We start from the raw sequence: 17,851 nt of genomic DNA on the forward strand, positions 1-17,851 counted from the left end.
AAGAGAGGTGGCATTTTTCAACAGAAAAAAACTGGAGGAATAAAAATAAAAGCTTTCAAGAGTAGGAAATATTTTCCCTTTTTACTCTTTATTCTAAGAACAAACACTTTCCTTAGTAGTCATGGGGGTTTTAAAAACATTAAGACAGAGAGCCAAGCCTGACACTCAGCTGGTATTTTACCTACTGCAAAACACAAGAACAGAGATGTAAAAGGCAGCATCTGGCTGGCTTTTAAACTTCTGGTTGACCATGATAAATTGCTCCTTTATTTTCTGACTATAAACTTTCATCATTAAACTAAAAATAAAATAGCTCAAAGATCAGCTGCAAATGAACAAAATTCTGTATGAAAACATACTGGTAATGATCTATAGGTTAACTATTTTGTCTGGAAATGTTTTGTTTTTATTTTTCCTAAGGAGTAAATGCAGTATGCAAGGAGTCATGTGTTTTTAAAATAAGATAGCATTTCTTAAAGTTTTCTGCAACCAGAAGCTGAGACAGAGGAAAAAAATTTTAGTCAAAATATCTTCTGATAGAAAGCTGTTTGGGGTTATTATGTCCCCTTCCAATGAAGGAAAGATATGGAGCCCAAAGGAAATATGTCAGATAGTTAACAAAACTGGAGCCAGAAGGTTTCAAATCTCAAGAAAATGTCACCGATTAGATAATACATGCCTAACTGGACAAAAGCTCTTCTATCTCCTCTAAAATAAAAAAAAAGAGATGAGAGAAGAACAGAGAGGAGGCAGCTCCTGGATTAAAACCAGAAAAAGAAGATAAAGATTTAGTCACCCTGATGGAAGAGAAGCAAACTGCCCAGAACAGCAGGCTCTAAGATTCTTCAGAGGCAGCTGAAGTATTTGGAATGAATGGATTTACTAAGAGAAAAAGAGTAACACCAATCAACTTGGCCAGAATTAACATGGGAGAAGAGAGATTCAAAGCATTTAATTCCCAGCCAAGAGAAGAGAAGCATGCATAAAGAGTGGGTAAGTTTTTCAAAACACAAGGTGTGCATGGCTGTGGGAAAGAGTGAGGTTCCTGTGTCTATAGTACAAAGTGATGTGAGGATACATGATGAAGAATACTCAAGAAGGAGAGGAAAAATTTTTTTAAAGTTTTCTGGAGGAAAAAAAAAAATCATTGAAGAGTTTGCAAAAGGCAAACATGAAAAAAAATAAGATTACTGTATATGTGCAGGAATTCACAATTTACAGCAACTAGAAGTAAGTCCTATCTACTAACTTACATGGAGGAGAAAAAGAAGGGAATTTTGCTAAAGTAGAGAAATAAAGCTAACTGCTAAAACCCAGAAATGAAACATTTGCCAAGAGGATACAGACAAGGGCAAGAGATAAATGTTGCAAGACTCTTCTTGGAAAAAGTTAAAATAATATAAGCTACATTTACATTTCATTTATCAAAGAGAACAAATCCAGTGGATTTTATTTCAGTCTTCACAACCTTCAAAGTAGTTCCATGAAAACTCATGTGTACTTACACACGAAGCAGATTCCATGTGAATCCCACTGGTCCCTTAATTTTTGATGCTGCTATTTTATCATCATAAAGCTATTCAGATTCAACATACTGGCTTCCAAGCTAGTTATATCACCAAAAATATTAAGTATTGTTTGTTATTATTAGCCTAGTTTTGGCAAAAGTCAACAAGACTACACTACAAGTTACATACATTGGAATTTATATCTTTGAATTTCTACCACACATGCCTCAAATTATGTCAGGGAGTCACCAGTTCCAGCGTTCAGAGTCCCTGAACGTGATACACTGGAGTGTCATTTACAGCAGACCTTGCACATTAAGCTTTCATGGTGGTAGCTGAATGTTCATTACTTTTTAAAGAGAGATTTGGATGACACTGATTTGTCCCACATAGACAGACCTTACACATACCTGCCTGTGTTTGTGTCTCTCTGCTGATTCAGGCCACGTTTCCTGCTTTTCTCCATGACTTTTCTTGGCCAAAGGTGCCATTCATTTGCTTATATCAGACTTTCACCTTGTATTTTAGAATGTCACCATATATATCAGTATTTCAGCTCCTAAGCTATACTTCATACTATAATTACATTGGTTTGCTTCTCCACCCTCATGCACCAACACATTGTGCTTTAATCAGGGATTGAAAACAACCAATCCACCCACTCAGCTAGCCAAATGCCAAAGTGTCTCCAGATTTCTTGGCTTTCTTTGGCTGCAAAATGATCTTCCCAACACGAACGGACAGTAAGCATCACAGCTGGCTTCTCATGTTTGCAAGCAAGTAAACAATTCTTTGGATACCTCTTCAGCTGCATAGATGTGTGCCAAGCTGCAGCAGCTCACGGCTGTTCGTAAAAACCACGCAAGATTCACCGAGAGCACCAAGAAACAGCTGCCTGCAGGGATGAAGCGGCAATGAAAACGATGCTGAATTCAAAGCAGAAGGATGTCTTCCTCCTCTTTGCTATAGAACACTAGTGTTTAGGCTCTTTTCAGGCCAATTTGTCACATGCTACCAGAATGCTGATATCAAGGATAATCCCACCCTGGCATCACTGCAGTCCTGTGGCAGCACAGCCAGAAAAATCCTAGTACTTGCTGGTGGGAAGGGAGAAATTCAGTACACAAAACTTGGGAAGGACTCGGAAAAATCAGTCTGTTGGAGGGACACATGTGAAATGTGTTGAGGCTAAAGGCTTTGAAGTTACTAAGTGGTCTGCAAGAGGAAGTGGACCAGCTCACACCAACTAAGACCAAACAAGGCATATGCCTTTCTTCTGGAGGCAGAAGAGTAAGAGACAAAACACATAGTATGAAGGCAGCATCTGACAAAACACACTTCGCCCTCTCACCTTTCTTTTCTCACTCATTTTTGGTCCATGTGTAGATTTAACACAGAGGCATGTCTTTTTTTCATGTTCAAATCCAAGCCCTCATCAGTCACTGCCTCTGGACACAACAGGAAGAAAGCCAGCCCAACTATTTTTCACTCTAGCGCTTAGGAACAGGCTACATTTTTCAAGCCCTGGCTTCAGCCTTGCTCTCTGGTCCAGTTCTTTGAGACGACACGATAGCTCACTCACACCTCGTTCTGCAATGTGCAGAGAGAACTATTTGTTCTCTTGCTGCAGAGGCAGAAAAGCCAGACTGTCTTAGGACTCCAGGGCAGCCCGAGGCTCACCCTGCAGCTACAGCCTTCAGCAACAGCTGGCATTGGTAGAGCATGATAAAAGCAGCGAAGAGGCCTAAGACAATTAAACAAATTGATGGTTTTGCTACTGAACTTTGGTGCTTTAATAAGACTTATTGCTTGAGATTAGATAAATCTTTCCAAGATGGGTAAAGGCCCTACAGTTGTCATGCAGGGTTCAGTGCAGAGACAAGAGACTGCTCTGCACGTTACTGCCCACTGCACCGAGGAGATGCTGAGCAAAACACAACTAAGAGGATGTCAGCTAAAAACCAGCCCAAGTAAACAGGTTTTATATGAGGCATCTTGGGACTGGAGGAGTGGAAAGGCAACAGCTCCACTGTTTTCACAGTGTCTCTGTGGAAGGACTTGGAAGTACCTTGAGCCTGATAATCTGCACGCCCAAGGGCACCCACACAGCCTCCCGGCATTGCAACCCCTCAGCACATGTAGGACTCTCAGTGAGTCTGAAAGCAGCATTTGTCCTTGGATATCATAGAGGAAAGCTGAGTACTCCTTACAGATTCCCTGCTCTCACCCCACAGCAGAGAGGGGTTTTCTTTGACCACTATTAGATAGTCCACTGGTACTGAATCTAGTCCCCAAAATCATTCAATATGCTGTTTTTCTTCAATCTGTGCTAATAAAACTATACAACACTATAAACATTTTCCACTGTTGACTCCAAGGTGCTCTAGCTGGAAACACTGCTCCTTTTGTTTTTTACATTACAGCAGATCCTTTTAGACACACTTCCCATCAAGCCACCGAATATTTTTGTCTTCTATTTTCTGCAAGGAGAGCCCTAGAGCCCTTTTGAAATCAAAGCAAGAGACTTATGACCAGCTATTGGGTGACTATTATCACTACAGATCTAAGCACATTACAAAATCAGACTCATCAGAAAAGCAGAGCAATGGCCAGGGAACAATTTTCCCTTCTGTACCTGTTCCAAGACACAGGTGGACCACACCAAGATCAGCATTAACAGGAACTACAGGACCCACATCTCTCATGTGAGGAGAAAGAAACAGACTCCATAGAGAGCAAAATTTCCTTTCCATCAAACATTTAAGCTAAAGCTGAGGAAAGAAACAAACAAACTACTCTGATATGCTTTGTCAGTCAGTGTCTATTAATCTTATTAATTGAACATATTCTCCCTTTTTTGCCCTGTAAGTGCGGGGCAGGTAAAGCAGGAGTAGTAGTATGCCATATGAAATCCAGCAAAGCACCATGCCCATGCTGCTGCAGGCTTTTCTGTTAAAAGGCTGACAGAAATGCCCATGTTTCATACAGGAAAAGTTTACAGGGAGAGGCAATATCTTTTATTAGACCATCTGATACAGTTGGAAAAAAACAGACAAGCTTCTGGGCATAGAAAGCCTTTCCTGAAGGAGGATTTGTTTGTCCGAAGCATCTGTTTTTTCCAACTATATTGGTTCATCTAATAAAAGATATTACCTCTCTGTGCAAACCCTGCCCCCCTCACCAGTCTTTGAATATTGTGGCTGTAGCAGCAATACTATTACAATTACTTTAGTACTGATGGTTTGCAGTACAGACTTCTGCATTTGGTCTAACAGGCATCAACTCATTTCACAGAGAAAAGGCTACCATTTTTAAAGGCAATAGCTTATTATAGATTGTAGTCACTGCCAACATGGGCCAGTGTAAAGCTGATGGTGATGAAGGCCAAAAATATCCCCATCCCCAAAAACCATTCCAAGTCCTGTTATTACCAATCGTCTTGGGAAGTGACACTTTCACATGTGAACTACACCCTAAAGGGTTTGTCGTGAGGATGCACATCTACATAGCAGAGAGAAAAACACAGAAACCAGTAAAGCCTTTCAAGCACTATGGGCCTCAGGAAGGTCTTTGTGTCTTATGTACTTTGATGTTCTGAGTCCTTCTGGTGGAAGGGATGAAGCAGCTGTCTGACCTGCTGCATGGGCAAGCACTGCTGCTAGGAGATGCACAGATACTTGAAAGATCATGTACAGCTTTTTAAGACATACTTTTCATTCCATAGTCTGCCACTGAGTTTAGCACAAATTTAATTGAAAAGCATTCATACTGCAAATGAGAAAAATCAGTTCTCACCCTCAATTTAAAATACACTGTTATTTATTATAAAAGGGGCCATGTTTAGCTACTCTTCACTGCTCTCTCAGGTGAGCAGATTCTCTGTAAGAAGGGTGTCAATAATACAGCCACAGTTAAATAATTTTTCAGTGAATTACATTTGGTGGACATATGCTATTACTAAGACATAGTCAGAGTTTTATTTCAAACATCTATGAAGCAAAATGCAAAACATTTTCCATTACATGTCTGAAGAATGGTAGAAATTTTTATTACAGATTTGTTTGTATTCAAATTACAAATGAATGATCCATATTACTATTTGACTCAGTGGTGTAACTATAGATTAACCACATTAATTTCAGTGGAATTTTTCCACAGTTTTGCTTTGCCACACGAATTAGAATGGATGTGGTAATTATTATAAAATTACTTGACATTTTATATATCGTAGTTCATATGTATCAATGACTACAAAATTGTTTTTCACCACAAAGTGTTTCATCTCTACAGGATGGTTGACATTTTGCATTTTTAAAATAAAAATAACAGCTAAAAATAAATTTATTTTGTAAGCAGAATTTTTATAAGCTGATCTGGCAAATATTTATCTCTGACATATATTTAAAACCTAATAATACATATTTATGCAAATATCAATTACTTTCTTGAACCTTCTTTTGGGGATAGGAAGTGGAAAAACTATTTTTTAAGAAGTTTATTTACAGAAATGAACTAATAAAACAATCCACAGCCTGATTATGCACCCAAAATAGGCCAGACTGACCAGAAATGCAATAGCAGAGGACTATAATTTTGAAAACTATATGAGGGTTGAGAGAAGGGGAAGGAAGAAATTCATTTCTGCATGCTTCAAAAAAGAAAAAAACAGTAAGCTAAAATCTGTAGGACTAAGTCCCTACAGCTTTCCCCATACTGGGGAATTTTAGGGTAATGAGAAAAACTTTTTCCTCAAAGCAGCAGTGGTATGATAAGAACTACAGTCTCAAAACACTTTATACATAACAGGCTGTTTCTTACCTTTGCTTTATAACTACCTGAAAAAATGAAGAGAAAATGAGACACAAATTTTGTTCCACTGAAAAGAAGACTTTTACACTTATCTCAATGTAAACAAGAAGGAGAAGACCAAAAAAATTAGCTTCAGAAATGATCTACCATTGGAATAAAACTGCATTTTTGTTAACCATGCCACCACTCTGGTGCGAGCTGACCTTCAAAACAGCTTGTGTGGTTTGAAGCTGTCTTCCCATGCAGGCTGTGGTACAGCCCAGAAGCCACAGATAGCAACCATTAGTTGCTCAGTACCATGTTGCATCAAATTTTCAAAGGAATGACCTCAGATTTTTTTCTGTAGGCATCACACATTATATGTACTCAGTGTTGGTTTAAACCCTCAGTGGTTATGAAGCAGAAGGTAATTTTCATGTGTTCTCACATCCAGGCTAATAATAATTTGCATTAATATTATTTATGTATCATGTGCTTTTCAAGGCTGCTTTAGGACATTAATGGAGGACAGGTCAAGCAGCCTCTCATGGAGTCCTTAAAAGATGAAAAAGGGCTTGTAACTGATAATTGCCAAAAGGTATTAGTTATTTTGTTCATGAAAATATTTCTCTACATGCTCTGCAGAACAGGCACCATTTGATGAACACCACAGACAGGAGCAATGCAGCCACTCCTCATCTAACTTCTCTTTGCAAGGTTAGTATTGATTTCCTTGGAGCACTCTTCAATCAGCTCACAGCCACACACCTGGTGCATAGACCATCCCCCTACTTTATAAAGAAGGACAGTACTTAGCTGCTGCTTTATTTTCCCCACACACAGCAGAAAACACCCAGGTGACTTATTTAGAAATGGAGGAAGAAGGCACTCCAAAAGACACAGGACTGAGATAACAGCGTTAATGGATGATGAGCTGTCTCAGGGCCATATTACATTCTAAGACTTGCCTGGTCTTTAAGTCAGCTACACAGTGTTGTGTGTTTCTATTCAGAGCCACAGAAAGGATAGGTTTTCTTTATACCAGTTGCTTTTATTGTGTCAAATGCAGATACTGAGGCATGAAACATACCAGACATCATGGTTGGTTTGCACAAGTTGTCTAAAAGAAACTAAAACTCCAACCAAGGCATTTCAGACAGCATGGAATGGAACAATCTAAAGGTCCACATCCCTGTTTGACACCTTTCAGCTGTTTACAGTATTTACAGATGGAGCAAGATAAAAAATTACACATAACAATGATTGATGAATTCCTAGTTGTATGTAATACTCCAGACTCCGTGCTAAGCGGCCTCTAAGCCATCCCTGAATGCCAAGATGCACAGAGAAACAAGGAAGAAGTCTGTTTGACCTGAACTGGAAAGAACTTCAAAACCTCTATACACAGTCTGCATAAGAATACTAGGGAAAAAAATACAGTAAAATTCTTCATGCAAATTGCCATCTGGGCCAGGAAGCTGAGCACAATACTGTTTTCATCATCTTTAATGATGCACAGTTTAGTTCAGGAGGAGGGGGGAAGGAAATGGGACCAACCTTTGACCAGTATGACAGCAGCATAAGTAACCCCTTATTGCATTATGAAATGATTCATACATGGAGACCTGTTACATTACTGGCCTGTTAACAGTATCTCAGCTCCTTGCTTGGACTTTTTTCATTTTGTTTTACATCAGACAAGCCTATTGCTGTCATTTGTAAAGAACAGAATAGCTGCTACAGTTTTAATATCAAACAGAGGAAAAAAATACACAGCAGCTGTTCATATTTTCTAGGAAGTCTGTTATAATAATGATGTCATGGAAAAAGGCTGGAATCTATTAAAATGGATCAGACAGGCAAGCCATTCAAAGCCTCCAAACAATATGCATATACAAGCTGCACTATGTACAAACACACAAATAGTGGAGTTCCTTAAAAATACTATTGAGATCAGGCAATTAAGGTAATTTCATAGATTTAATTCAATAAATTGAGTTTACAACTAGAACTACCCAGTAAAGCAAAATACAAAAGCTACAACCAGCTCACTGTCAATTAAGCTCACTTCACCTATAAACGCATTTAAATCTATTTTTAAATCACTGGCTCAAGCTACACAGGAACAAAGAAGCTCTCCCAGCAAAAGAGCAGCAGTGAATAGTTTGGAAACTAATAATCCAACTTAGCTTGTGTTTTTCCAGACTACACAAAGTCAACCACATATGACATCAAATTTTGAAGATTCTGAGTTACACTGGTGAGTTCACAAGTAAAGGGCATTTATTACAGATGAAGCATTATAAATCTGAGATCAAGTTAAAAAGAAATTCTTAAATCTCTTCCTTTTCAAACCATCAAATAGATTTTTTACCTGCTAATTAATAAATACCACGTACAAAACCCCAAAATCATTCCATCAGGTCCTCTGAAGAGATCTGTTTGATGACAGCCCTGGTCAGTTTTGCATATATAAGCTCTACTGCTCTCATTACACTCCATATTCAGCTACACTCAACACTACAACTACAGCTATCTAGTAAAAAAAAAAACCCAAAACTTACTATCAGAACTCCAACCCGAAATTCAAACTGCTAAGCAGAATTAAAACCTCACAAAACAATGACTCAAACTTCACAGACACTTCCACGCTGAGGCCGTTAAACACCTCCTCCTGCAAATGGGTATGTATGAACAAATTTGACTTCACACAAGTCTGACTGTCTAATCTGATCCCCACTATCGTGCTCACATTTCCAGTCCCGCTAAAAGGAGGAGGCTATGCTTGCACTAAAAGCAATAGGTTAGGTACCCAAGTGTCTCTGTGCACTTCTCTAAAGACTCAAAAGATTTGAGCCAGGGCACAATAAAATGAGTCTGAATGCCTTATCTTATGCACCTCACAGTGTTCATAAATTTTCACTTTAAGCTGTTATTGCATATAATAAAATAGCGTTAACATTTCAGATGAACATTCAGGGCAGCTTATAAACTATTCAGTGATTTATGTCCTTGTCTCATGTTTTCAATTTTCATTGCTAGTGGAGGTCATATGTTATGATGTCAGCTTGAATCTAGATTTCCATTTTAAGCAAATTTAATTTAAATTATGATCCTAAGGCATATGGTAAAAGACACTTAAAAGTTCCATACTGAGTAAATTTATTCACTCTGCTAATAGGATAGATTTCACATTATGGTGCCACTAACTCATCAAACAAACACCGTTTGGGTGGATGGTCCCAGACAGTAAAGATGCCATAGGTTGAATGTGCAGGAGCAGAACTCACTTATACCAAGATTTAACAGCACACTTGCCAGCCCTGAGTGCAGGGGTTTGCAAGACTCGGCCAATAATAGGAAATTAATCAAATCCCCAGAGCATGATGTAAATTGAATCTGCCAAAAAGATTCAGAAGGAGGAAGAACAGAAGTCTTAAAAGATATCTGAGCTGGAGGAAGGCTTGGGGCATATTTTCCTTAGGAACTAGTGGGATGGAAATGCTTCTTGGGGGCCTCTCAATAGTAAGACACTCATCCCTTTATTCTGCCATGCTCATCAGACTGCAGAATTCCTCACCAAATTGCAAAGAGAAGTTTTATGAGACAGCTAAGATCAGAGGAGAGTAGGTGGCCAGTGAAAGGACTGCTCTCCTCTGCCCATCCCACCCTTGCCCTCCTTCTATTTCCTTTGGACTACCACTGCCTTTTTCATGACCCTGTCTGTGACACCAGCTTACACAACTAAACTACTTGAGAGCTACCTCTGTCTTCTTTCTCCCTAGTCCCTGCTCCCCAAAAGTAATAGTTCTCAGGTGGTAGTGCTCCCTAAGACAACTCACTATGGGCCCAAGTAACAGTCAGCTCAATAATCTGATTGTTTCAAGCCCAAGGTATAGAGCAACAATTTTCTGTATATTGCCATGCCCTTTTCTCATGTGCATTAGTTCCATGTGAAACATTAACAAAAAAAATTTTTCAGATGAAGTTACTAGGTTTGATGTTATGGCTTATTATTATTATTATTTATTCTTTCCATGGAAGAAATATTCATGGAATAATAGTAAAAAACTTTAAGTCCTTCTCAAAGCAAAACCAAGATCAAATGGGTTTCTCAGGTATGCAATACATGAAGCACCAGAATTATTATTGCTTTTTTCTATCATTTACTATTGCTTTTTTTCCACTAATAAATGGTAGTGCAGGTATACAAAGTAAATATTTCTATACAGCCTTTGAATTACAACAATTTCTTATATTGGCAAAGCAGTGGCAGAAACAACGAGTACAACCCACTGGAATTACTTCAATCATGACATAAGGAAGGATATTCAGAATTTACATAGTCACTAAAATGTCAAAGCTCATTTTGAATTGGTCAAGTGTTTAAAAATTACTGCTAAAAGAGTGGGCAATCTTCAGCAGCATTTTACAGCCAGATGCCTACAATGTAGCGTATGCCAGCTCAGATGTTTTGTATTACACAAGTATAATTCTAAAAACAAGGACTAGTGCAGGAATTACACAGAGAAAGCATGAACCTACTCATGGGGTTTTTCTGTGTTTAATTTACTAATGCAATTTTTTTCTTCTCCCCAAAATGATTGAACTGACTAGGAACATCATATAATCTGTCCAAGGGATTGCCTTCCTCCAGGGAGGCATTTTAAGCACACAGTAATCCAAAACCCTTCAAAAGGTTTTTAGTGTGAAGCTATAAAGCCACTTACATATATGCAGATGTACAACCAAAAGCCATGTATACATCCACACAACTACATTGGTTCTATTATTATCTTTATACTCATTTCAGAGTCAGGCAGATAACTAACTAGGATACTGCAAAAGCAGGAATAGCATTTGCTATCATGTCGTTAAATGCGGTAAATAGATTACTAACCATGAAACGTCTCAAAAAACAATATTTAAAAAGTTCTTTGTAAAAGGAAATATTTCAAAACAGCTTAAAACATGCTTGAACAGTTAATAATAAAAATATTCATTTTCTGCAAGAATGGGAACAAAGATTTGGGACAGAACACAGAAAATGAATAGAATTTTAACAGTCTTAAGAATTCTTATATACCATGCTCCTATATAAATAAAGATTAACATATAAAAGATTATACTTAGTTCACTTGTTTTGTATATAATGTTTGGAATATAACATAGCCATTTATTTTTTTAATACCTCTATGCAACTTACTGGCATTTCAAGGTTAGCACATCCATTTTTATAAGAAAAGGCTACAACTTTATTTTAAACTTAACAGGCATTCATTCTTTTTCCTTTCAAAATCTAGGTATAAGTAACAAAGCACCAGAGCCTTATAAATTTTCTAACACCAAATGCAAATTAAGTCGTGAAATTGCCCTAGGAAAAGTTCCAAGAATGTAAACCCAAAGGAACTCCAACACAATTTCTCAACTTCAGGCTCTTTATGATACTGAGGCAAGGTAACAGAATATGGTGCAGTCAGGAAGCGCTATCTGTGTATGGAAAAATGTTTGATTCTCCAATTTCAGCAACTTCCTGTATTGTGTTTATAAGCCCTAAGATGAAATAGATGTATACAAAAAGGAAGAAACCGAAAGGATGGCAAGGGCTCTGTAGATTAAATAGCTCACTAAGTTTTCAGTGGCCTGGAAAAGTGGATTGACAGTTCATAACTTAAAGGACATCATAGGTTTTGCAAGCACCTATCAATTTTCTGTGTTTCTCCATCCTTTATTTGGGATCGAGTGAACTGCTGACCTGCATTGTCTCAGTCTGCATTAGAAGTAAAAACCACAGAACTCTCCCCATTATGTGATAAGGTAAAACTGTTTATATTTTGTTTTTATGTCAGCTCTGACTATAAGGCTTTACAACACCATCTCCAGCAAAGTGGGAGTTTTCTCATTATAAACTGAGTAATTATTTAATCTTTCAACAATCCTCCTGAAAAGACTCAAATCCTTGTTTCTTAAGCACAAGGCAGGAGTTTTAGCAGATTGTTTAAACAAAGAGCTGATGACTTTTTGCTCTGCAGATCTACTTCTTGTTTACCCCAGGGGAGACATCAGTCAAAGAATGACAACTTAACTTGCCAGGCATGCTATTATTTAGCAATAACCCTAAGGGGACTAGGGACATTTCCTGCACATGAAGTTTAGGTCTCCCAATGGGTACCTGAAAAAAATGAGATAGACAATGACAAGCAGCCACACCAGAGTTGTGCTGCCAACACCTGGTGTCTGTGTGCCCATTATCCCCAGCCACTTTCTCAACTGGCTCCCATTTTTCTATCAGAAGACAATTCTTTACAAATCCGTTCTTGACAGACATCCTAGGTACTAAGCATTCAAAATACTAACATCATTCACACTTGACATCTGTCTTTCAGACATCTGTCTTTTGCAAATACCCTGTTTGTATCACTGTGAGCATCTCAAGTGATATTTTTCAGCTTTTCAGAGTGTAGTCCATGAAGAGTGAATACTTCTGAGTTTCCTTTATGACGCTGCTCATTAACAGCATTGGTCTTTATAAAAAGAAAATTAGTTAGCTCTTACCTGTAGAACTCTTAATTTTCAAGAAGTATTCTTGTCTCACAGTTTAAGTAAGATGATATAATCTACAACAGAGCAGAAAAATATTTCAATTGCATATAATATTGTACATTTAACATTAGTATTAGAGTTTAGTCACACCTGAGTAAACTGACAGATAAAATTCTAACTATTTTCATGGTGTGGCACGTATCAAGCAGCAATTGTACAACATTGCATATACTTACTAATAAAAACTACCTTTTTCCTTTCCCAGTGTTCCTGCTCAAACATGAAGATGTAAGAGTTTTATCTACCTCCATGCATTACTCATAACACTCATGCTGTGGTTAGAGAGATTAAGTAATTAGGGTCCTGCTGACACAGTATTTCTTGTCACTAAACACCCCAATCAATTGAATTAGGTGCTTTAGGAAAAGGTGCATGACTGGGCCGAGATGCACTCAACTCCCATCAACTTCTAATGAGCTCTTCGGTAAAAACATGCAAAAAATTCCCATACTCCCTAAAAGTATGGATCTGATTACATCCCAGTGAAGCCTAATTATAAATTAACACCCTGAACTACAGCTAAACCAAATACTGTGAGCCTGAGTTTCTACTGACCAAAAAAGGCTCCCTGTCCAAAAAGCAGCGGCCACACTGCAAAAACATTCCAGCCAAGACAGCCCACTTTTGTGTGTGCCATCTCCCACTGACAGCAGAAACTATGGGCTCTAACCTTTCATAAAAGTTGCTGAAAATGCCATAGGCATCACAGCCAGTTACATCTACTGTTCTTTAATCTGCATCTAGTGCCAGACTTATGCCAAGTTTTTCATTTATTGTTCATGAAGGCCTCTTTGCTGACTTGATTTTACAGAGACTGACAGAGTCAGACCAAGAAGTTTTGTGGTAAGAAACAGTCTATGTGAACATCTGCAGAACTCAAATAGGTTTTTCTTTCCTGGTTTGGGGTTTTGTTTTGTTGGGGTTTTTTTCTTCTTCAATTAACCTACCTAGAGACAGCATAAGCTGCCTCTGCTCTAGGAGAATTTTCTGGCATAACCATCACAAAAAATTAATGCCTAACCTACCTAAACAGCACAGCCCTGAGCCAAAAGCCAGCAGAAGAGAACAGCAGCAATGCTATTTCACTGCTCAAATATCTGAAGGCCACAGTGTTGAGCCTTTGTTCTCTGTGCTGGTTGTCCAAGCTAGACAGGCAACCACAAGCCTCAAATTACACTTCATTGATCCAGGGCAACTGAGGTGGTGTTCAGTTTCAGTTCTGCAACCTGCATGTTGACCTGCCTGTTTGTTGGCCTAAACAATGAGATTTCAGGAAATGAGGCGTTTGCACTTTGTCCAAGTCTTGTTTTTGGAGAGGGGGATCTCTGCCTCAGAGGCCTGGGTTGGTATGGAAGGAAAGCATAACATCTGGACCCAGGCTCTTGGACTGCATTCCTTCCCTGAGAGAGTCGCTGCTTCAAATTCAATATGACCAAAATAAACACAAACCTAGAAATGGGAGGTCGTCTCAACTAGCTCAAATTCTTTTAGCATAATGTTTTTGTTACCTCTGGTAAAAGTGGAGGATATATTTAGAAACACGACAGAGAGATTACAATCGTTTGTTCAGTAATATTTTACAAACACATATTCCCACATTTGGAAGATTTCATACAGCCCATCAATACAAACACAAATCCTAACCATTTGCAATAAAAAATATATAGCTTATAGAAATTTTAAAAATTTACATAACACGACATTAATAAGATCCACAGTAATGAAGTGCCAGCAGTTAAATGTAGAAATAACCTATATGATAAAAAAAATCTTCAGTTTCTCTATAAAATAACTAAAATTTTCCATGCAAACTTCCCATTAAACTAAATGACATAATAAAGTTGCTCAAATGTGCAATGCAAGAATTCCAATTTGAGACTCAAGCAAAGACCTTTGTTTCTTTCTTTCGTGCCATGAGAACAATTCCAAAACGATGCTTATAAATGACCTACGTTAACCCCCCACCCACCACCCAAAAACCCCCATACAATAGGAATAAATGACACCCAAGACATTTTCGAGAAACAATGTTCACTTCTCTCCTGTAAGTAAGAAACACTATCTCATTGTGCTCATGTATGGCAAATAGAAGACTAGAGTTTCAGTTATTTGCTTGCAACCATAAAAGAATTGTAATCTGGTGTCTAACTCAATCTGCTGCAGAACTTTTGTATCAGCTTATCTTCCTTTTGAAGTCTGCATAACTTTAAAGTACTCTTGGACTGAAGCCTTGCCTTATGCCTCCAAGCAACACTTTATTATTTATTCTGGCTAATTGATTGGTCTGATTCCTTGTCCACATTCAGAAGGCACCTTTTGTTTGGAAAGAAAATCTAGTACTTATGAACTTCAGGTTGAGGATACCCCCAGAGCCAAGCAAAGACTTTTTTTTAAACAGCCTAATACACTTTTTTTGGTGTGGTTTTGTTTGTTTTAACAAAGACCTTGTCAGCTTTTCTCTTGATTTTGCTTTAATTTAGATAAAAATATTTACGCAGTTCATGCTCATAACCCAGCAGCCCCTTCTTGGCAATTTAAAGCTATTTTTATTCAGCAACACCTGAAAAAATGCCTCTGTGGCACAAGTGCTCCATTGCAATAAAACAGGATCCTGAAAAGTGCAAAAAGGACAACATTTCATCACATTAGTGTACTTATTGTCTATCACAAACACAGAGGAGAGCTCTCCACAATAAAAACCACTGCTGCATGCTCAGTTCAGAAATTTTTCTTGCTCAGAGAGTACCTGAGGTACCCTGCAGTAATTTATTGCAGAGATCCAGCTGTATGTCCCACTAGCATGGATGGACCGTGCAGAGTAAGTTTCCTTTCCCATTCTTAGGTACCAGATAGGCTTTTATTGTACAATAATGTCTTAGCTTTAGTTTTAACTTGCGCTTCACAGCACAAAAAAAAGAGACAGTAAAAAACAGAACAAAGAGAAACCCAGCTGAGACAGTTCCTTCAAAACTAGCAACACGAAATATTAAGTTTCACCTTCTTATCTAGAATATGTAAATGTTTCAGATTCTGATCTCAGGCTGACTTCCACCGACAAGAGCACTGTGGCTGCCTGGGGAGCTGCCGCTGTCCATCTGCTTTACACTGATACAAGACTGCCATCAGATCTGGGTCATCTCACCTTGGAGTTTGCCACACACATAAATTAAGGGATCACACACAAATGTGGTTGTGCTAATTGCAATATAATTTACTGGCAAAAAATATGTTTTAGCTATTTCCCTTCCACCCACTAATTTGAAAACAGTGATTTATCTACATAAATGAAAGAGGAATTTTTTTATATTTGCTCTTTCCAGTATGTTTACCCACACGTCTATGGAAAATAGAAAAAAATATACCCACAGTAGTATATAAAATACCAGAGAATTTTAATAGCTAACAAGGTATTACAATGCAGAGAATATATTTTCTGCTATTCAAATATTACAAATATGTGCACCTCACACTATAGAATCAGAGAACATTTTGAGTAAGAAGGGACCTTTTAAATGTCATTTAGTCCAATCTCCCTGCATTAAAAGCTTTATAGCAGTCACATGAATATGCACTGCCTAATAATCACTTTTCATACATGTTACTATTTGTGAAATGCCTGTGCACATCCTCCCGGATTGACAGAAGGATTTTTAAAAGCAGCCACCAGAAAATGCATGAAGAGTGTGGTATGCCAAGCTGCTGCTTGCTGGTAGCCCCTGCACTACTCCCTCATGCTTGTAATCAGAAGTCACTGGTATGCTGGGCACACTGGCAGGGAGCTGTGCTCTCCTCACTCAAATCAAGCAAGTCCCAGTGGAAAGAACAATTCAGTGTTCCAGCAACTCAGTATGGAGTGCTGACTTTGAATAAACTTTAACGAGGTGTTCATGGCTGAGAAATAACAGCAGGGGGTCCCTGAAAGTTTCAGACTAATTGGCAGATGCCTTTCTATGTCAGAAAAAAAATAAAAATGCAAAACCCGACCCTTGTCGTCCTGAATAACAAGTCACATTACAGAGCTCCAAAGCAGCACCTCAACCAAAATATGATATGCTAAGCATAGCTGCAATACAAAAAGAATGAAAAAACGACAGAACTGCTGGCCTTATGCTTGAATGGCAAATTCCATCTTATGTTCACAACTCCAAATCACTGCAAACATCAGCTCATCCACATGTACACAACTCAGGTACATTTCCTGTGTCCCCTGCCATTGTTTTCTCAGTCACGTGAAACACAAAATAAATAAAGTATAGCATGTGGAACCAATCTTTCTGTTCAGTTTACATAGTCAGTATTCTCTCTTGTGTCTCTTTTTTTAAGTTAGATTTACAGTATAGAATGTGGCAAAAGACAGCAAATGACGAGTTGGTGGAATCAAGAGACACTTTCCATGTGGGTCCCTGTTTCAAAGGACACATAACTGAGGGACTCAGGTCTATAGCATAGATTTACTCTGTGTAGTTCTTAACTAGACAACAGTCAACCAGTTGGATCAGCAGCATGTCCTTACTTTTCAGTGTCTTAGAGAAGGTTGGCTATAAGAAAACACAGATTTTGTGAAACTGATGTGTTTAATAGCCACCAAATTAAAGACAAGATGATTAGAATGGTCTTTATTAAATGTCAGCTGAGACAATGAACGCCACCACTCAAAGACCAGTATGAACCTAAGTTACACTTCCGCTGTCTCTGACAAATGTGCTCGGCAAAATTCTGCAGTTCTGTGCCACTCGGTGCCATCTGATTACATTAATAATGGGAACTATCACGGTTTTGGATCAAATCACTCAGGGGGACAAAAACACAATAGCCTCCAACTCATAGCCAGCATTCCCTAATTTCAGAAATCACTTCACTTGCTCTGAGCACAGCCATAGTGTGGCTTCCTAGGAGGGACAGGAGGCTTTCAGGCTCCTCTAGCTGTGTCCATGTACCCCAGGTGACAAGGA

At 38.4% G+C, this 17,851-nt stretch overlaps 1 protein-coding gene across 3 annotated transcripts in view; it reads right to left on the reverse strand.

Annotated features, from left to right (window-relative positions):
• BMPR1B (bone morphogenetic protein receptor type 1B) overlaps nucleotides 1-17,851 on the reverse strand; it is a 233,397-nt gene that overhangs the window by 130,445 nt on the left and 85,101 nt on the right. For all 3 annotated transcript variants that reach the window (XM_038134845.1, XM_038134840.1, XM_038134841.1), the window contains one exon: nucleotides 12,852-12,913. The gene's annotated coding sequence lies outside the window, so the exon portion shown is untranslated. The remainder of the gene's footprint in view (nucleotides 1-12,851; nucleotides 12,914-17,851) is intronic.

Source organism: Motacilla alba, chromosome 4 (genome assembly GCF_015832195.1).
Source record: "Motacilla alba alba isolate MOTALB_02 chromosome 4, Motacilla_alba_V1.0_pri, whole genome shotgun sequence".
Classification (NCBI taxonomy): domain Eukaryota; kingdom Metazoa; phylum Chordata; class Aves; order Passeriformes; family Motacillidae; genus Motacilla; species Motacilla alba.